This window comes from Bufo bufo, chromosome 11 (genome assembly GCF_905171765.1).
Source record: "Bufo bufo chromosome 11, aBufBuf1.1, whole genome shotgun sequence".
Classification (NCBI taxonomy): Eukaryota; Metazoa; Chordata; class Amphibia; order Anura; family Bufonidae; genus Bufo; species Bufo bufo.
In genome coordinates, this window is record NC_053399.1 from 51,260,002 (window position 1) to 51,273,541 (window position 13,540).

Below are 13,540 nucleotides of genomic sequence, written 5' to 3' on the forward strand. Positions count from 1 at the left end.
TGAAAAAACAAACAAACAAACAAACTGTTTTTGATTGCATCACCCTAAGGCTCCATTCACACGTCCGCAAATGGGTCCGCATTCGTTCCGCAATTTTGCGAAACGGGTGCGGACCAATTAATTTTCTATGGGGACGGAATGGATGCGGACTGTCAGCATCCGCATTTGCGGACAAGAATAGGCATTTCTATAGGGGTGCCGGGCGGGTGTGTTGCGGATCCGCAATTTGCGGGTCCGCAACACACCGCGGACGTGTGAATGGAGCCCAAATACGGTGTCTGGGGTCCACAGCACTGCTGTGTGACCCTAGATCCCCCCCAGGGGTGCTGCAGCTTCCCCCCTTCCCCCCACCACAACTTTATTTCTGCGTACGCTGACTGTGGCCGGCACTCTTAGAGTCCGGCCACTGTTAGCGCATCGCACATCCCACCGCTGATCAACTTCGGACGGTTAGATTTTTTTTTTCAAATCTTTTGGCCATATAAAGTTTAACATGCACGCACACGCACACACACACTCCCCTATGGGCTGCCGGATGTTCTCGGCCGAGGAGGCATATGCCCAGCTTGCTTCCGGGTCCAAGAGCCCCAGTGAGGACGAGGATGACCTCACTTTCCTTTTGTCATCCGCGTCCTTCTCCTCATCTTGCGATGATGATGAGCCCTCAAGGTGGCGGAGACGCCGCCAGGTGGAGCAAGGGGACTGCCATGCTAGGGATCCTGTGGCCCACACTAGTACGAGCAGCTCTGGGGCTCATACTAGTTTTCCGGCCCACCAGATCAGTCCACCTGAGCCCCCTGCTGGTGAACTTGTCTGGTGTACCCCAGAGCATTTTGAGCCCGTGATTCCTGATTTTGTAGGTCAACCAGGAATCCAGATTTCCACAGTGGGCTTTACTGAATACGACTACTTTAGTCTTTTTTCAGTGACCCCTTTGCAAATCTGATAGCGGAGCAAACGAACCTGTACGCCCAGCAGTTCGTTGCTCAACACCCGTGCTCCTTTTTGGCTAGGGCCGGTGGCTGGACTCTGGTCAGTGCAGCCGAGATGAGGACGTTTTAGGGCCTCGTGCTGCACATGGGCCTAGTCAAAAAACCTAGTGTCAGGCATTACTGGAGTGGGGACGTCCTCTATCAGACCCCACTTTACAGTACGGCCATGACACGCTCCCGGTTTGAGGCCATCCGGAAATGCCTGCATTATGCAGATAATTGAATAAAAAGACGACTGGCACTCACTATGTGGGTCACATCAAACAGCATTTAATAACCGCCAGCTCAACAATATAGTATAAGCAGCAGAATTTGTACAACATATAATTAAAATAACACAATCTCCGGAATAATCTCCAATGTTAAAATAACTTAAAAGCGCTCCATTTTTCATCTAACGTGAGTACCTCTCACTGGAATACCGGAACAAAGCTATAGAGTCCCGCGATACCTCTGGGGAGATCACGTGACAAACACCAGAGAGCGAGTATGCCGGAAGCAACTTCAGCCGAGCGGTGCGACCAGCTGTATAACGGGATTGCCGGAGACTTACATACATCGGTAAGCGATATTTCCCTGCAGCATCTAGCACCAGAAGATACTGAGGTTCTCAAAGTCCCATTAGGTCCGGACTGTCATATGTTATATATTGCGGACATTGGGAAATGAATAAACGGACCTTGTGACATCACTTACCTCTGTTTAAAGGGATAGTATCTTTAATACCAAATATTCGGACATACATTGTCTTTATCCAAAGGAACATTGTTGCTAGCGGTATTACAGTACTTACTGAGCACAAAGATCAATAAAGTGGAATATTGAGAATATATCTAGGTGACCAACTAGACTGCGTTATACTGTATATAGAGGATCCTTTCTTGCATACAGGATCCCATCATCAGTGCATTGTACTTTTCATATTTTATATTTTCTAGGGGTATTTTAAGTTATTTTAACATTGGAGATTATTCCGGAGATTGTGTTATTTTAATTATATGTTGTACAAATTCTGCTGCTTATACTATATTGTTGAGCTGGCGGTTATTAAATGCTGTTTGATGTGACCCACATAGTGAGTGCCAGTCGTCTTTTTATTCAATTTACTATTTCTCTTGACTGATTGGGTGATCAGTTTTTGACTAGAGCACCCTTGCCACACAGAGGAGGGTGGTGAGCTATCCACAATAACCCATTATGCAGATAATGCAGCTTGTCCCCCCCAAGGGCCTATGACTGCCTATGACTGCCTGTACAAAATCATCGATCACTCTGGGGCCAAAATTGTGCAGGCCTATGTACCTGGAAGGGAGGTCGCGATTGATGAGTCTCTCATTGCTTTCAAGGGGAGACTCCTTTCACGCCATAATTTTCCCTTTAAGCGGGCGAGGTATGGCGTGAAGCTATACAAACTTTGTGAGAGTACCTCAGGGTACACTTACAAGTTTTGTGTGTACGAGGGGCGAGATTCCCGTATTCAACCCCCAGAATGTCCCCCCACTCTCGAGCGGGAAACTTGTGTGGGACCTTATGCACCCACTGCTAGAGAAGGGTTACTACCTGTACGTGGATAACCTTTATACTAGTATCCCCTTGTTCCAGTCCCTTGCTGCCAGATCCACGTCCGCTTGTGGGACCATGCGGAAAAATCAACACGGCCTCCCTACCCACACCCCCTCCAGGTACCTATCCCCAGGGGTGAGACCCGTGCCCTTATCAGGGGAAACCTGTTGCTGGTCAGATATAAGGACAAGAGGGATGTCCTTGTACTGTCCACAATTCCCGGTAACGGCATCACCCCTGTCCCTGTGCAAGGTACCACGGCAACGGTCCTCAAGCCCGATTATATCGTCGACTACAATCGGTATATGAGAGGAATTGATCTCTCTGATCAAGCCATATAATGCCATGCGCAAAACCCGGTCATGGTACAAAAAAGTTGCGGTCTACTTGGTGCAGGTTGCCTTGTACAACTCTTTTGTGCTGTCCCGGAGCGCTGGCAACACAGGGAAATTCCCTCAGTTCTATGAGGCAGTCCTCAAGGACCTGATCTTTTCTGACCGGGAAAGAGCAGGCTGGAGTACCTCGGGAACTGGAAACGCCCGGATCGTCCCTTGCCAACACTTTCCAGGTGTTTTCTCCCATACTGGAAAAAAGGGACGGACCCAAAAAAGTTGCAGAGTGTGTCACAGGAGGGGCATACGGAAGGACACCACTACTCAGTGTGGCACGTGCCCCGATCATACGGGCCAATGCATTATTGGTTGCTTCAGGGAGTACCACACTTCCATGGAGTACTAAATTTATATTCTCCTTCCCCAATTTAGCCACTGACAATCGGATAAAAAACTATGGTTCTCAGACTTGAGACACTAAAACTAAAAATGTTTTTTTTTCAAAAATATTATTTAGTAAAACTAAAATAAATTAAAAAAGTAGACATATTAGGTATCGCCACGTCCGTAAGAATCTGCTCTATAGAAATACCCCATTACCTAACCCCTCAGATGAACACGGTCAAAAAAATAAATTAAAAACGGTGCAAAAAAAGGTATTTTTTTGTCACCTTACATCACAAAAATTGTAATAGCAAGCGACCAAAAAGTCATATGCCCCCCCAAAATAGTGCCAATAAAACCGTCCTCTCATCCCACAAAAAATGAGCCCCTACCTAAGATAATCGGCTAAAAAAAAAAAAAAACTGACTCTTAGACTATTGAGATACTAAAATGTATTTTTTTTTGTTTATAAAAAGATAATATAGGGTAAAACATAAATAAAATAAAAAAAGTAGACATATTAGGTATCGCCGCGTCCGTAAGAATCTGCTCTATAAAAATACCCCATGAACTAACCCCTCAGATGAACACGGTCAAAAAAATAAAATAAAAATGGTGCAAAAAAAGGTATTTTTTTGTCACCTTACATCACAAAAATTGTAATAGCAAGCGATCAAAAAGTCATATGCCCCCCAAAATAGTGCCAATAAAACCGTCCTCTTATCCCTCAAAAAATGAGCCCCTACCTAAGATAATTGGCTAAAAACTTTAAAAAAAAGACTCTTAGACTATGGAGATACTAAAATGTTTTTTTTTTTGTTTATAAAAAGATAATATAGTGTAAAACATAAATACATAAATAAAAAGTAGACATATTCGGCATCACCACATCCGTAAGAATCTGCTCTATAAAAATACCCCATGACCTAACCCCTCAGATGAACACGGTCAAGGTCAAAAAGATTTAATAAGAAAGGTGCCAAAACAGCAATTTTTTTGGCAAATTTTCCATTTCATTGTTTTTTTTCCAGTAACAAAGCAAGGGTTAACAGCCAAACAAAACGTAATATTTATTACCCTGATTCTGCAGTTTACAGAAACACCCCATATGTGGTTGTAAACTGCTGTACGACCAAACGGCAGGGTGCAGAAGGAAAGGAACGCCGTATGGTTTATGGAAGGCAGATTTTGATGGCATTTTTTTTTTTTTGGCACCATGTCTCATTTAAAGCCCCCCTGATGCACTCCTAGAGTAGAAACTCCATAAAAGTAACCCCATCTAAGAAACTACACCCCTCAAGGTATTCAAAACTGATTTTTCAAACTTTATTAACCCTTTAGGTGTTCCTCAACAGTTTATGGCAAATGGAGATTAAATTTCAGAATTTCTATTTTTGGTAACCTTGCCGCACAAAAATGTAATATAGATAAACCAAAAATTATATGTACCCTAAAAATACTCCCAACAAAACTGCCACCTTATCCCGTAGTTTCTTAGATGGGGTCACTTTTATGGAGTTTCTACTCTAGGGGTGCATCATGGGGGCTTCAAATGGGACATGGTGTAAATAAACCAGTCCAGCAAAATATGCCTTCCAAAAACCACACGGCGCACCTTTCCCTCTACGCCCTACTGTGTGCCCGTACCCTAGTTAATGGCCACATATGGGGTGTTTTTGCAAACTACAGAATCGGGGCAATAAATATAGCATTTTGTTTGGCTGTTAACCCTTGCTTTGTTACTGGAAAAAAATGGATTAAAATGGAAAATTGGCCAAAAAATTGAAATTCTCAAATTTCATCTCCATTTGCCAATAACTCTTGTGCAACACCTAAAGGGTTATCTAAGTTTGTAAAATCAGTTTTGAATACCTTGAGGGATGTAGTTTCTTAGATGGGGTGACTTTTATGGAGTTTCTACTCTAGGGGTGCATCAGGGGGGCTTCAAATGGGACATGGTGTAAATAAACCAGTCCAGCAAAATATGCCTTTGTCATGGTCTTACCTTCTTGCTGTTCTCCTTCGTTTGACATGTGCTGGCGGCCATCTTGGTTTCTGGGTTTCTTGTAGCCTTCCACCCTGCGGCTCCTCCTTCCCACTGGGAGGAGCTGGATGCCTAGCTCATATATATATAGGAGGTCTGTGGCTTCAGTTCCTTGCTTGGTCCTCTTGTGTTCACATGCTTCTAAGACTGCTGCTGCTTCTGGTTCCTGATCCTGGCTTCGTCTGACTACCCTGCTGGTTCCTGATCCTGGCTTCGTCTGACTACCCTGCTGGTTCCTGATCCTGGCTTCGTCTGACTACCCTTCTGGTTCCTGATCCTGGCTTCGTCTGACTACCCTTCTGGTTCCTGACCTCTGGCTTCGCAAAGACTCTGCTCGGTTTCACCATCCGTTTGGACTTTTGCTTTACAGCCTTATTTTCTCTTATCTCTTGTTGTACGTCTGGTTCATGGTTCCGTGACATTAGGACCAAGCCATGAATTCTGACGGTACAGGGCCATCCTCGCTACCCACGCTGGTTGCCAGACTTGATCAGCAGGATCACCTGTTGGGTCGGTTCGCTGTGGCGTTGCAAACCCTGCTTGAACGCACGGCTCATTTCGCTCCCGTTGCCGATGGGTCGGTTGTCGCTCCTGGGCTCGCTCCTACTGCCGCTCCGGTTGTTGCGCCAGAGTCTACCCCGACACCTGTTGTTGCGCCTGCGGTGTTTCGGGGTATGACCGGTTCTGCCCCTCTTCCACAGCGCTTTGGGGGAGAGCCAACTCAGTGCCGAGGTTTCCTTAACCAGGTGGGCATTTATTTCGAGTTGCTGCCACATGCCTTTCCTACTGAGAGATCAAAGGTGGGCTTCTTGATCTCGCTGCTCTCGGACAAGGCCTTGGCCTGGGCCAGCCCTTTATGGGAGAACAACAATCCGGTGGTTGCCGAGTTTTCCGGTTTCGTTGCTTCTCTTCGGAAGGTATTCGATGTGCCGGCTCGTGCTGCCTCTGCTGCGAAGCTCCTTATGTCCATCAGACAGGGTTCACGATCCGTAGCTGAATACGCCATTGAGTTTCGTACCCTGGCAGCAGAGGTGGGCTGGAATAATGAGGCTCTGGTCACTGCTTTCTCTCATGGTCTCTCGGATGCCTTGAAGGATGAGGTTGCAGCTAAGGACCTACCAGTTGAGCTCGAGTCTCTTATTTCTTTCCTGATTTTGATTGACACCAGACTCAGGGAGAGACCTTCCTTTAAGGAGAACCTGCGGAGGTCTTCTAACAGATTGGTGCCTACGTTTGCTGTCCCACCCGTGCCTCCCTCTCCTCCCACGCCTCCTGGGGATGACTTCTCTGGGGGTGAACCCATGCAGCTGGGGTTTGCTCGCCTGTCCGAGGGGGAGAGGGCACTCCGGAGACGCGAGGGCCGATGCATGTACTGTGGTCTCGGTGGGCATTTTCGGTTGGCATGTCCGAACCGTCCGGGAAAACGCTCGTACCTGAGATCCTGTCGGGGGCAGATCTTGGGTGGAGTCTCCTCGTCCCCGGTTTCCCGTGTTGACAAACCACTGATCACTGTTGTCCTCTCCTGGGTCGGGGGCTCGGTGACGACCCAGGCGTTGGTGGACTCTGGTGCTGGTGGTTTGTTCATTGATAGTGTGTTCGCTGCCGCCAATTCCATTCCTCTGCAGGCTCGAGGTTCCCCACTGGCTCTTGAGGCGATAGACGGCAGACCCCTTCTGCCGCCACACGTGACTCATGAGACCCTTCCAGTGGGGATAGCCATTGGTGCCGTTCACAGAGAGTCGGTCTGCCTCCAGGTTATTTCGTCTCCACACTACTCGGTGGTCTTGGGGTACCCCTGGCTCCAGAAGCATAATCCGACTTTCGATTGGAGATCGGTCGAGATCCTCTCGTGGTCACCGCAGTGTGGGGCTAGTTGCATCCATGGGTCTGTCAAGTTGCTGTGTACTTCCTCGGACTCTCTGTTGCCTCCTGAATACGAGGAGTACCGGGATGTATTCGATAAGGTGCGCGCGGTTGCCCTTCCTCCGCACCGCCCATACGATTGTGCCATAGAGTTACAATCTGGTGCCGTTCCTCCTCGTGGCAAAGTCTATCCACTGTCGGTAGCGGAGAATGAGGCCATGGAGGAGTACGTGAGGGAGGCGCTTTCACGCGGACACATTCGCAAATCTTCGTCCCCGGCAGGGGCTGGATTTTTCTTTGTGAAAAAGAAGGGCGGTGAGTTGAGGCCTTGCATCGATTACAGGGGTCTCAATAGCATCACGATCAAGAACGCTTACCCGATACCCTTGATTTCCGAGCTGTTCGATCGCCTTAAAGGGGCCACGGTCTTTACCAAACTCGACCTGAGGGCGGCATATAACCTGGTAAGGATCAAGGCGGGCGATGAGTGGAAGACCGCGTTTAACACCAGGACCGGTCATTATGAATCCTTGGTTATGCCCTTTGGGTTGTGCAATGCGCCCGCAGTCTTTCAGGAATTCATCAACGATGTTTTCCGTGACCTGTTGCAGCAGTGTGTGGTGGTCTATTTGGATGACATCTTGGTATATTCTGAATCCATGGAGGCCCACATTCTGGATGTCGGACGAGTGTTGCAACGGTTACGAGAGAACAAGCTGTTCGGTAAGCTTGAGAAATGCGAATTTCACCGATCCCAGGTAACCTTCTTAGGTTACATCATTTCCGCTGAGGGGTTCTCCATGGATCCTGAGAAGGTTTCGGCTGTCTTACAGTGGCCCCAGCCCAGTGGTCTTCGTTCCCTGCAGCGCTTTTTGGGCTTCGCCAATTATTATCGGAAGTTCATCAGGGACTTTTCCATGCTGGCCAAGCCTCTCACGGATCTGACCAGGAAGGGCAGTAATTCCCAGGTCTGGCCGCTCGAGGCCATCCGAGCTTTTGAGGCCCTAAAGTCCGCCTTTGTGTCGGCTCCGATTCTGTCGCATCCCAACCCTGGGTTGCCCTTTGTCCTCGAGGTGGACGCGTCTGAGACGGGAGTAGGCGCCCTTCTGTCTCAGCGTAGAACACCAGAGGGTCCTCTGCTTCCTTGTGGGTTTTACTCCCGGAAACTGTCTTCCGCGGAGTGCAACTATCAGATTGGTGACAGGGAGTTATTGGCCATCGTGCAGGCCCTTAAAGAATGGAGGCACTTGCTCGAGGGTTCGGTGGTTCCGGTTCTCATCCTGACGGACCATAAGAATCTGACCTACCTTTCTGAGGCCAAGAGATTGACACCACGTCAGGCCAGATGGGCTCTGTTCTTGTCACGTTTTAATTACGTGGTCTCCTACCTACCCGGTTCCAAGAACATCAGGGCGGATGCCTTATCACGGCAGTACTCCGAGCTGTCCAGGGAGGAGTCGATTCCGACTTCGGTCATACCTCCGAATCAGATCCTGGCCGCCATTCGCACCAGCCTGACCTCTCCCCTGGGTGAGCAGATTTTGGCGGCTCAATCTGGTGCTCCCTCTGGGAGACCCAACGGCAGATGTTTTGTGCCTGAGGAGTTGCGCACTCGGTTGTTGCGAACCTACCATAACTCCAAGACCGCGGGGCATCCTGGAAAGAATCAGCTGTCCTGGGCTGTTTCACGTCTGTTCTGGTGGCCTTCCCTACGTTCCGACATCGCCGCATATGTAGCGGCATGCTCCGTTTGTGCCCAGAGTAAGTCCCCTCGGCACCTTCCGTTGGGCCTTCTGCAACCCATAGCCACCGGGGAGCGCCCATGGTCACACCTGGGGATGGATTTCATTGTGGACCTCCCTGCATCCCGAGGCCATACGGTCATTCTCATGATTGTGGATCGGTTTTCCAAAATGTGCCACTGTGTTCCTCTCAAGAAGTTACCCTCTGCACAAGAGTTGGCCACGATTTTTGCCAGGGAGGTCTTCCGGTTGCACGGTTTGCCCAAGGAGATTGTGTCGGATCGGGGGAGTCAGTTTGTGTCCAGGTTCTGGCGCGCCTTTTGCTCCCAGTTGGGGATTCATCTCTCCTTCTCCTCGGCCTACCACCCTCAGTCCAATGGGGCCGCAGAACGATCCAATCAGGCCTTGGAGCAATTCCTTCGTTGCTATGTCTCCGATCACCAAGACAATTGGGTTGACCTCCTGCCTTGGGCTGAGTTTGCCAGGAACACGGCGGTGAACTCTTCCTCTGGGACGTCTCCCTTCATGGCCAATTATGGGTTCCAACCTGCCGTGTTACCGGAGGTATTCTCTCCCCAGGATATTCCGGCTGTGGAGGATCACCTTTCCGTCCTACGTGCTTCTTGGGTACAGATCCAGAAGTCCCTTGAGGTCTCTGCGCAGCGCCAGAGACTCCAAGCTGATCGCAGACGAGCGCCTGCTCCTTCCTACCAGGTCGGAGACCGTGTATGGTTGTCCACCCGCAACCTCAACCTTCGAGTGCCCACTCCCAAGCTGGCGCCTCGCTTTGTTGGTCCCTTCCGAGTGCTTCGCATGGTAAACCCGGTAGCCTATGCCCTTGCGCTTCCTCCTGGCATGCGGATCTCCAACGTGTTTCATGTCTCCCTGTTAAAGCCACTGGTGTGTAATCGTTTCACTTCCTCGGTTCCTCGGCCTCGTCCGGTCCAAGTGGGCAATCGTGAGGAATATGAGGTGAGCAATATCCTGGACTCACGCCTGGTCCGCGGTCGGTTGCAGTTTTTGGTCCATTGGCGTGGTTATGGTCCAGAGGAGCGTTCCTGGGTTCCCTCCGCAGATGTCCATGCTCCTGCCTTGCTCCGAGCCTTCCACGCACGCTTCCCTCAGAAACCGTTTTGTGCTCCGCGGAGGAGGGGCCCTTGAGGGGGAGGTACTGTCATGGTCTTACCTTCTTGCTGTTCTCCTTCGTTTGACATGTGCTGGCGGCCATCTTGGTTTCTGGGTTTCTTGTAGCCTTCCACCCTGCGGCTCCTCCTTCCCACTGGGAGGAGCTGGATGCCTAGCTCATATATATATAGGAGGTCTGTGGCTTCAGTTCCTTGCTTGGTCCTCTTGTGTTCACATGCTTCTAAGACTGCTGCTGCTTCTGGTTCCTGATCCTGGCTTCGTCTGACTACCCTGCTGGTTCCTGATCCTGGCTTCGTCTGACTACCCTGCTGGTTCCTGATCCTGGCTTCGTCTGACTACCCTTCTGGTTCCTGATCCTGGCTTCGTCTGACTACCCTTCTGGTTCCTGACCTCTGGCTTCGCAAAGACTCTGCTCGGTTTCACCATCCGTTTGGACTTTTGCTTTACAGCCTTATTTTCTCTTATCTCTTGTTGTACGTCTGGTTCATGGTTCCGTGACAGCCTTCCAAAAACCACAAGGCGCACCTTTCCCTCTACGCCCTACCGTGTGCCTGTACAGTAGTTTACGGCCACATATGGGGTGTTTTTGCAAACTACAGAATCGGGGCAATAAATATAGCATTTTGTTTGGCTGTTAACCCTTGCTTTGTAACTGGAAAAAATGGATTAAAATGGAAAATTGGCCAAAAAATCAAAATTCTGAAATTTTATCTCCATTTGCCATTAACTCTTGTGGAACACCTAAAGGGTTAACAACGTTTGTAAAATCAGTTTTGAATACCTTGAGGGGTGTAGTTTCTAGAATAGGGTTATTTTTGGGTGGTTTCTATTATGTAAGCCTCACAAAGTGACTTCAGACCTGAACTGGTCCCTAAAAATTGGGTTTTTGAAAATTTCTGAAAAATTTCAAGATTTGCTTCTAAACATCTAAGCCTTGTAACGTCCCCAAAAACTAAAATGACATTCCCAAAATGATCCAAACATGAAGGAGACATATGGGTAATATAAAGTAATAACTATTTTTTGAGGTATTACTATGTATTATAGAAGTAGAGAAATTTAAACTTGGAAATTTGTAAATTTTTCAGAATCTTTTGTAAATTTTGTATTTTTTTTATAAATAAAAATTATTTATTTTTTACTTCATTTTACCAGTGTCATGAAGTACAATATGTGATGAAAAAACAATCTCAGAATGGCCTGGATAAGTCAAAGCGTTTTAAAGTTAACACCACATAAATTGACAGTGGTCAGATTTGCTAAAAATGGCCTGGTCCTTAAGGTGAAAATGAGCCCGGTCCCTAAGGGGTTAAACAGAGTTGTCAACATCCTCTAGCAAAAGAGCAACGTCATAGAGCATCAGTTTCTCCCTTAAATTCCCATCCCTAAAACCCTTTATCCTGTTGTCTTACCTTATTACTAGAGATGAGCGAATCGAAGCTAACAAAGTGGAATTCGTTTAAAATGCTTTAATTCTGGTGAAAGCAAAATTTAATAAAAACAGTGGCAAAACAGAATTTTTTTGGGCAAATTTTCCATTTCATTGTTTTTTTTCCAGTAACAAAGCAAGGGTTAACAGCCAAACAAAACGTAATATTTATTACCCTGATTCTGCAGTTTACAGAAACACCCCATATGTGGTCGTAAACTGCTGTACGACCAAACGGCAGGGTGCAGAAGGAAAGGAACTCCGTATGGTTTATGGAAGGCAGATTTTGATGGCATTCTTTTTTTTTGGCACCATGTCTCATTTAAAGCCCCCCTGATGCACCCCTAGAGTAGAAACTCCATAAAAGTGACCCCATCTAAGAAACTACACCCCTCAAGGTATTCAAAACTGATTTTTCTAACTTTATTAACCCTCTAGGTGTTCCTCAACAGTTTATGGCAAATGGAGATTAAATTTTTAGAATTTCTATTTTTGGTAACCTTGCCGCACAAAAATGTAATATAGATAAACCAAAAATTATATGTACCCTAAAAATACTCCCAACAAAACTGCCACCTTATCCCGTAGTTTCTTAGATGGGGTCACTTTTATGGAGTTTCTACTCTAGGGGTGCATCAGGGGGGCTTCAAATGGGACATGGTGTAAATAAACCAGTCCAGCAAAATATGCCTTCCAAAAACCACACGGCGCACCTTTCCCTCAACGCCCTACTGTGTGCCCGTACAGTAGTTAATGGCCACATATGGGGTGTTTTTGCAAACTACAGAATCGGGGCAATAAATATAGCATTTTGTTTGGCTGTTAACCCTTGCTTTGTTACTGGAAAAAATGGATTAAAATGGAAAATTGGCCAAAAAATAGAAATTCTCAAATTTCATTTCCATTTGCCAATAACTCTTGTGCAACACCTAAAGGGTTATCTAAGTTTGTAAAATCAGTTTTGAATATCTTGAGGGATGTAGTTTCTTAGATGGGGTGACTTTTATGGAGTTTCTACTCTAGGGGTGCATCAGGGGGGCTTCAAATGGGACATGGTGTAAATAAACCAGTCCAGCAAAATCTGCCTTCCAAAAACCACAAGGCGCACCTTTCCCTCTATGCCCTACCGTGTGCCCGTACAGTAGTTTACGGCCACATATGGGGTGTTTCTGCAAACTACAGAATCGGGGCAATAAATGTAGCATTTTTTTGGGCTGTTAACTTTTGCTTTGTAATTGGAAAAAATGGATTAAAATGGAAAATTGGCCAAAAAATCTAAATTCTGAAATTTTATCTCCATTTGCCATTAACTCTTGTGGAACACCTAAAGGGTTAACAACGTTTGTAAAATCAGTTTTGAATACCTTGAGGGGTGTAGTTTCTAGAATGGGGTTATTTTTGGGTGGTTTCCTTTATGTAAGCCTCACAAAGTGACTTCAGACCTGAACTGGTCCCTAAAATTGGGTTTTTGAAAATTTCTAAAAAATTTCAAGATTTGCTTCTAAATTTCTAAGCCTTGTAACGTCCCCAAAAACTAAAATGACATTCCCAAAATGATCCAAACATGAAGTAGACATATGGGTAATATAAAGCAATAACTATTTTTTGAGGTATTATAGAAGTACTATGTATTATAGAAGTAGAGAAATTTAAACTTGAAAATTTGAAAATTTTTCTAAATTTTTTGTAAAGTTTGTATTTTTTTTAACTTCATTTTACCAGTGTCATGAAGTACAATATGTGATGAAAAAACTATCTCAGAATGGCCTGGATAAGTCAAAGCGTTTTAAAGTTATCACCACATAAATTGACAGTGGTCAGATTTGCTAAAAATGGCCTGGTCCTTAAGGTGAAAATGAGCCTGGTCCCTAAGGGGTTAAACAGAGTTGTCAACATCCTCTAGCAAAAGAGCAACATCATAGAGCATCAGTTTCTCCCTTAAATTTACATCCCTAAAACCCTTTATCCTGTTGTCTTACTCTATTACTAGAGATGAGCGAATCGAAGCTAACAAAGTGGAATTCGTTTAGAATGCTTTAATTCTG